The sequence below is a fragment of the Hypanus sabinus genome, chromosome 24, assembly GCF_030144855.1.
Source record: "Hypanus sabinus isolate sHypSab1 chromosome 24, sHypSab1.hap1, whole genome shotgun sequence".
In the NCBI taxonomy this organism is placed as follows: domain Eukaryota; kingdom Metazoa; phylum Chordata; class Chondrichthyes; order Myliobatiformes; family Dasyatidae; genus Hypanus; species Hypanus sabinus.
Window position 1 is genome coordinate 13,546,670 of NC_082729.1, and position 8,270 is coordinate 13,554,939.

The following is an 8,270-nucleotide window of genomic DNA, read 5'->3' on the forward strand; positions in this document are numbered from 1 at the left end:
GTTCAACTCCGTCGCCGTTCTGTAAGGAGTCTCTGTGGGTGGTGTGGGTATTCGCCGAGTCCTCCAGTTTCCTCCCACTGTTCAATGACGTACCGGGTAGGTTAATTGGTTGTTGTAAATTGTCCCATGACTAGGTTAGGGTTAATTGGGCTTGTTAACAGTTGCTAGGGCGACGTGGTTCAGAGGGTCAGAAGGGCCCACTCCGTGCTATATCACTAACAAATAAGTCAAAGAAACACAACTGAGTCAATGAAGGTCCGCACCCAACAGGGTGGACAAACAGCCAGTGTGAAAAGGACAACAAACTATGCAAATACACAAAAAAATGTAATAAATATTGAGAACTTGAGATGAAGAGTCCTTGAAAGCAAGCCCATAGGTTATGGGAACAGTTCAGTGATGGGGCGAGTGAAGTTATCCCTATTGGATCACGACCCTGATGGCTGAGGGGCGGTAACTCTTCATGGCCTTGGTGATGTGAGTCCTGAAGCTCTTGTACCTTCTTCCTGATGACAGCAGTGAGAAGAGAACATGTCCTTGAAGGTGGGGGGTCCTTGATGATGGACCCTGATTTCCTGCTGCTCATCGTCAAGGATCCCAACCATATTTAAGAGACGTTTGGATAAGCACATGGATGGGAAGGGTATGGAGGGCTACGGTCTGGGTGCAGGTCGATGGGAGTAGGCAGATTAATAGTTTGGCATGGACTAGATGGGCCAAAGGGCCTGTTTCTGTGCTTTAATGCACTATGATTCCATGACTCTGTAACCCTCAGATTCGGCCAGAATGTGTTCGGCCAGGGGAAGGCAGCCTCTGGACCCGCCAAACTGAGAAATCTCGTTTGTGTGGATGCCGCGTGGTGAGTCGCCCGGTTACAAATCCGAACCACAAAATTTCAGACGGCACACCGTATCCAATTAAATGATTGAACTTTATAAATCTTATTCTGAATGTAGGGTTAGTCAAGAAAATAAAAAGAAAAAGGACCCATTTTAAGAAAAAAGTCAAATGTGCATGTTGGAGCTCACTGATAGGGCCATTCCTCCACCATCCAGCTCCTCCGAGTGGCCCTCCCTATCCACTCCGTCCAATGGTCTACCAGCTCTCTCCACGCACATCTTCCCTCTTCATCTCTCGCAGCCATGAAATACCAGTTCCCAGACCCACAAGGAAGAACAACTTCCCACTCATCGGCTAACATACATTCCAAAGGCCCCATTATCTGCAGCCATAACCCAAACATTGCTGCTACAGAGAAACTATTACTTTGGCAGTGGAACATTACAGAGCAGCCATTACATTAGCAGTGAGACCTTACAGCGCGTTACAACTCTGTAACTGATTGTCATAAAAATGTTCTCTGAAGTCCCTTAGGGAAGACATTTGCAATCTGTAGTGACCTAAATATGATTCCTGAGCAATTCCATGCCGCTGACTCTTAAATGCCCCTGATGTAGTCTAGCAGACTGTTTTATTTTCCATTACTTTCATGCTCTGTTTGCAACTCTGCTTCAGAGATCCTTGGAAATGAGGTCAAATGGAGCACTCAAGTGATTACTGTTGAGTAGGCGCATGGGGCAAATGTCAGATGGTGGCGAATATTGGCTGCTCGGGCTGAGGTGTTTGACGTTGTGGTGTTGGCTGATCTTGGCAACTAGCCAGCAGGCATTTCACCACCTTCCTCACAGAAATACGCCGAAGTGGATGCCAACTGCGAACCCCTAAGAGCCGAAGAAAGGTGAGCCAATAGGATTCTCCTCAGCTGGAGGGCTGGCCAATCAGGACCAAGACAAGCCAATGGGGGTGGGAGGGGGCATGTAAATACAAGCACTCTCCGAGAGAAGCACCAACAACTGCGCACTGAGGATGTCACCTTGACTGGCGATGAAACGTCTGCAAACTAATTGTCAAGCTCGGCGGACACCCAACATCGAACAAGTGCAGGATGTCAAACTTGAGGGTCAGATACACTGGTACAGTAGCATGGATGAAGGCTTCATGGTGTACAACAGTTTCTATTAGAAAAAAAAGACATGCGGATAATAGTCCCTATTTCAAAGTTATTTATTCGTCCTGATTGCAGTTCTATAAATTGTAAACTCATTACAGGTTGTTAAGGTTTATAAACGCAAAAGATTCCGTAGATGATGGAAATCCAGAGCAACACCCACAAAATGCCGGAGGGGACTCAGTAGGCCAGGCAGCATCTATGGAAAGTCCTGATGAAGAGCCTCAGCCTGAAACATCAACTGCTTATTCCCCTTCATAGATGCTGCCTGACCTGCTGAGTTCCTCCAGTAATTTCTGTGTTGTTAAGGCTTATGTTCATGAATTTGAAAATGGAACAGCTTCCATAAAATCCTTAAGTGAAACTTTCATGGTAAATAAAGAGAATAATTCACTCAAAATCAAAGCGGGTCACTGAAGGACACAAATAGATAGATTGACTAGCAAAGTTCACGGTAACAAATAGATTTCATTCACTTAAGTCTCCAGCAGGCTGTGATTCAGAGCATTGGTCAATAACGCAGATGTTAAGCATTCTATGGTCCGCTGATGCTCATTGTGGGATATTTGTGAGATGGACCAACTTCGCCCTTGACATTTTCAGGGAAAGAGGCACCATTCATATACGAGATGGTCAAGGATTGGGCTTATCAACTGGCAAATATTACATAACTCTTGTCTTTTTATTACAATAGGAGTGATTCATAGATGTACATAAAATCGTTTTCATTTCTAAGATATGAATGGACTCCAGTGTTCCACCAGGTAATGCGATGCAGAACCATTTCAGGAAACCAGGAAAAAAGGATTGAGAATAGTAGGAAGAAAGCCAGAAAGATTTGGGTCAAGAGAACCAGAATCAGGTTTAATATCACCGGGAATGTGTCGTGAAGTTTGTTAACCATGCAGCAGCAGTACAATGTAATACATGATAATATAGGTAACAAAAACTGTAAATCACAGTAAGTATATATACAGTGTATATATAATCTGTATGTATTATTACCGTATATATATATATATATATATATATATATATATACACACAGACAGACAGACACACACACTGTATATTTACTTACTGTGATTCACAGTGTTTGTGAATTTATTTAACTATTATGTATATAAAATAGTTAAATAAATAGTGCAAAAACAGAAATTAAAAGCTAGTGAAGTAATGTTCATGGGTTTACTGTGTGCAGTTTTGGGCACCTGATTTAAGAAAGGATGTGCTGACATAGGAGAGGGTTCAGAGAAGATCCACTAGAATGATTCTGGGAATGAGAGGGTTAACATATGAGGAACGTTTGACCGATCTTGGACTGTACTCCTTGGAGTTTAGAAGAACGAGGGGGGGATCTCATAGAAACATTTTGAATGTTGAAAGGCATGGACAGAGTGGATGTGGCAAAGTTGTTTCCCATGGTGGGGGAGTCTAGTACGAGAGGACATGACTTGAGGATTGCAGGGTGCCCGTTCTGAACAGAGATGAGTAGAAATTTTTTTAGCCAGAGGGTGGTGAATCTATGGAATCTGTTGCCATGGGCGGCAGTGGAGGCCAAGTCATTGGGTGTATTTAAGGCAGAGATTGATGGGTATCTGAGTAGTGAGAAGGCAGGGGAATGGGACTAAAGGGGAGAGTGGATCAGCTGATGACAAAATGGCGGAGAAGACTCGATGGGCTGAATGGCCTACTTCTGCTCCTTTGTCTAATGGTCTTATGGGTTCAATGTCCATTCAGATACCATATGGCAGAGGGGAAGAAGCTATTCCTGAATCATTGAGTGTGTGTCTTCAGGCTCCTGTACCTCCTCCCTGATGGCAGAGGGGAAGAAGCTGTTCCTGAATCATTGACTCTGTGCCTGCAGGCTGCTGTACCTCCTTCCTGATGATTGCAATGAGAAGAGGACATGTCCATGGTGATGGAGGTCCTTAATGATGGACGCCACCTTTTTGAGTCACTGCTCCTTGACAATGTCCTGGATACCATGGAGACTAGTACCCATGATGGAGCTGACTAATTTTGCAACCTTCTGCTGCTTATGTCAATCCAGTGCAGTAGCAACACCCCCCTCCCCACCTCCATGCCAGACAGTGATACAGCCCGTTAGAACGCTCTCCTCTGTAAAGTGTAGAGATTTACAAGTACAGTTGAATAGAAAGTTTTTGAAACTGTTTTCAAAGCAGCATGGCTAAAGCAATTTAGGGAAGAAATTTTAAATGCCAGCAACACTATGGTCGAATGAACGGACCCAGTAATGGTGAGGTTGAGGTAGAGATGATTGAACACTATAACACTATTGGAGAGGCAGGTCTGAATGAGCCAGACATCCAAAGCAGTATTCTTCAATATAACCAATCAAATTTCAGATTCATTAGTACTTAATGAATAATGGGCATAGATGCTGGGTATCTGACCTCAACGTTTGTGATATATGTATAAGAAACTTAATCTTCCAGCAAAATATTCTTTTAAGAAAGTGACAAGAAAATTTTTCAAATATCCTTTGATCATTGTGACCTTCTTATTTGTTTATTTTGATTGTCCTCCAAGAGGATCACAACCTTGACTTAGTGTTTGGAAGCTTGTGTGCATCAATGACCCAGAAAGTGATGTTGGCTGGAGTCAGGGCTTTGCGCTTTGGCCCATGGTAGGGTCACCCATGCCAAACAGGTCAAAGGGTAGAGGTCAGACTAAGAGTGGTCCACCGGTCCTCCAGGTCCGGGGGTTCAGCTCAGGGGGAACGACCCTGACTGGTAAAATGAAATTGTTACAGAGGCAACAATGAGGAATCCTTCTACATCTGAGAGGTCAAGAATGGACATAGGTGGAGGACCTTCATTGCTGCCCTAAACGCCAGTAGCGTATAACGCACAGTAAGTAAGTACATTTATTGATTACGCTGGATGTAGAGTAAATGAATATTGGGAAATCTAGTCAACTGTGTTATACAGGCATTCACAAGGTGGCTTCTACCAGCGATAGAGCGCGTTAATGAAGCTGCTCTGGCTGGAAAGGTGGCTGTGACTTTTCAGTAGGATAACTGAATGAAATTGGCCTACAGGGTCAGAGGTTACTGTTGTGGGATGGGGCTGCTGTTGTGAGGCTGCAGAGAGATTTGTAACAAAAAGATGAATGTAAAAAAACAGCCACTGGAATTTGGCAAGGACCAGCGAGCTACAAGTGCAGAAATTTATTTGCAGGGTGTGTGGTGAAGAGGAGGAGATGGACTTTGCTCGAGAGTATTACTCAAAAGATATTATGAAAAAGGAAATTGTTGTAAGAAAAATGCTAGTTTTCATCTGAGTCCTGTTCTCATGGCTATTTTTCCCTTTTCAAGGTGGCTGGGGTCCTATCAGAGTCCGTGATCTATGCTGTACTCAAACCCTGTTTTCATGGGCGGTGGGTTCTCAATCGTCGGGAGCTGCCGGGCGGTCTGAGCATTGGTATCTCTAGGAATGGCCTGGAAGAAGTTTGCCCTCGAGGTGTGGCCCAGTGCTTGACAATTCCTCACCGATGTTGCCGACTGAAGCATCTCAGGAGATTGAAACATCAAGACAGCAGATGCGGCTGTCGGAAACCTCTGTGGTCTAGAGATCTGTCTGTCTGTCTCTCTCTCTCTCTCTCTGGAGAGGGTTTGCGGATTCTCAAGTTGGCAGAGCTCGAAACAAGTGACACAGTGCACTGTCAGATCAAAGCAGAGTGCTGTTGGCCTCCCACTCACTGGGCCAGGAGTGATATCTGTCTCCCTCCTTAGTGAGAGAGGGGGCTTGTTAAAATGTAGAGGTGTCGGGAGGAACAGTAGTTTTTGATGGACTATAGATGATGGTCTTTGGAGGGGCTTGCTATTGCCTGCATAAAGGGTGGTGGGAGGGAGAGGGGGTTGATGCTGTACTGCTGCTTGTGCATGGGAGTGGGGGGGCTTTGGGGTTCTAACATTTTTCGATCATTCATTCTTTGGGTTTTTTCCCCTCTGTTTCATGGATGTCTTGAAAAGTAAGAATTTCAGGTTGTAAACTGTATTCATTCTCTGACATTAAATCAAACCATTGAAACATTGAAGTAATTCAATATAGATAGTCCTATCAATGTATTTTTCCAAGCAATCAGAAGTTGAAGGTGGGGTGTGGATGTCTGGGCACCATCTCACAAAAATGGGCAAGTATTAGATATCCTTACAGGTGCCCAGGTTATGAAAGTGGCCACCAACTCCAAGCAGATTGATTGTGCATTAACTCCCGTGGCTGGCATTAGAGAGTACCAATAGACACTATGATGCAACTTTGCTTTGATAAAGATTTGTGGCTTTTCAGTCTCTTAAACTGGATTGTTTTTGTCTCCATATTTCATCATCATCATTATGTGCTGTGTTGTATGACATCATCATCATGTGCCATGTTGTATGACATGGGGCAATCAGGGGTCTTTCCAGCACCTTGATTGTTCTGGGCAAATTTTTCTACAGAACTGGCTTGCCATTGCCTTCTTCTGGACAGTGTCTTTACCTTGTTCGCCTGAGCGTCAGTGGTCGCATAACCAGATCTTATGATACTGTATTCACCAACTGCTCATACGACCATCTGCCTGTTGCTCCATTGGCTTCATGTGACCCTAATTGGCGGGGGGGGGGGGGTTGCTAAGCAAGTGCTACACCTTGCCCAAGGGTGACATGCACCTCCTTTGGTAGAGACGTATCTCCACCCCAGTACCCATTATACCATACATGATGCACAACAAGCTTTGGTAAGGTGGGAAAAAAACATGCCATTCTAAAAGAGTAATTCAGTCAAGGGCTTTGAAATAAGTGATAAAGTTTGTTTCTAGCTTGGGGTTTCTTGGTTTCCAGAAATTACAATCAATATACACTGGATCTTGTACATAACAGAATCTCATGGTCTGAAAACTTCCCCTTGAGTATATTTGCACCATTCACCATCGGCTTCCATAACTGGAGGGGCTAAAAGCAGGAACTTCATCTTCCGTGAGGGTGACCTGCAGGTTATTGGAGGGAAGGACAGCCTTACATCTCCTTTGGTAGAGATGTATCTCCCCCTGCCACCCAGTCCATATTTAGCCATTGTAATTTTGGCTCTGGATGCCTTTCGCTTGCCACATAAAACATTGTAGCCCGTTGTTTAATGTCTAAAATCCTGAATTTCAATATTTGGACACGGAGCATCAATCAATCAACCAGAAGTTGGAGGCCTGGCTGCTCAGCTTTTTGAGGCTAAAAGCTGACTTAACTCTGTTCAAAGCCTTGGGACTTGGAGTCCAAGTGTCCTGGCTGGTGCACAGCTTTGCACAGTACAGAACAGATAATGCTTGATGATTCAAAAATGACTCATTTAAATAAGTACTCCAAAATATTTCTCTTATTACTCAGTGGGGAAATTGGCCGGACAGTTTAGTTCTAAAAAGGAATGTTTTGTACCAGTTAAAGTTAGGTCACTGCTGAAGTTAAAGGTTTGCTTTGTTTGAACAGTTATGTTTTTGTGATCATTTCTTTGAAAAATGAAAAGTTCAACCACAGATGCTAAATTCTTTCCAATTTAGACTCATAATTTTGAATATATTACTGAAAATCAAGTTGATTTGACTTTGGAGGCCTCTTTAGCATGGATCTTGTTAATCACAAGAAGTAAACTTACTCTGAAGTTCATTGTGAATAAGACCTGCATTCATCTCACTCTACTGTGCACTTCTTCTAAAAGATTCCTTATCTCCTTACCTGCCCATCACCTCCCTGTGGTGCTCCTCCCCCTTCCCTTTCTTACATGGTCTTCTGTCCTCTCCTATCAGATCCCTCCTTCTCCAGCCCATCATCTCTTCCACCAATCAAATTCCCAGCTCTTTACTTCACCCCTCCCCCTTTCCTGGCTCCACCTATCACCTGCCACCTTGTACGTCTTCCTCCCTTCCCCCCCCCACCTTCTTACTCTGATTTCTCCCTACTTTCCTTTCCAGTCCTGATGAAGGGTCTCAGCCGGAAACGTCAACTGTTCGTGCTCTGAGCTCCTCTGGTGCATTGTGTGCGCTGCTCTCCTAAAACCCTCTGCTTTCAGTGGAATACATTTCAGAGGCTGGGTATAATAGGAGAAAAACAGAAAACCTACAGCACAATACAGGCCCTTCGGCCCACAAAGTTGTGCTGAACATGTCCTTACCTTAGAAACCACTAGGCTTACCCATAGCCCTCTATTTTTCTAAGCTCCATGTACCTATCCAGGAGTCTCTTAGAAGGCCCAACCATATCCGCCTCCAC

The 8,270-nt window shown here is 44.2% G+C and overlaps 1 long non-coding RNA gene across 1 annotated transcript in view; it reads left to right on the forward strand.

The window, feature by feature from the left end:
• The window catches only part of LOC132380482 (uncharacterized), a 35,531-nt gene extending 29,676 nt beyond the window's left edge, over nt 1–5,855 (forward strand). The window contains exon 5 of the long non-coding RNA XR_009507790.1: nt 5,349–5,855. This is a non-coding gene — a long non-coding RNA (uncharacterized LOC132380482). The remainder of the gene's footprint in view (nt 1–5,348) is intronic.
• The last annotated feature ends 2,415 nt before the right edge of the window (nt 5,856–8,270 follow it).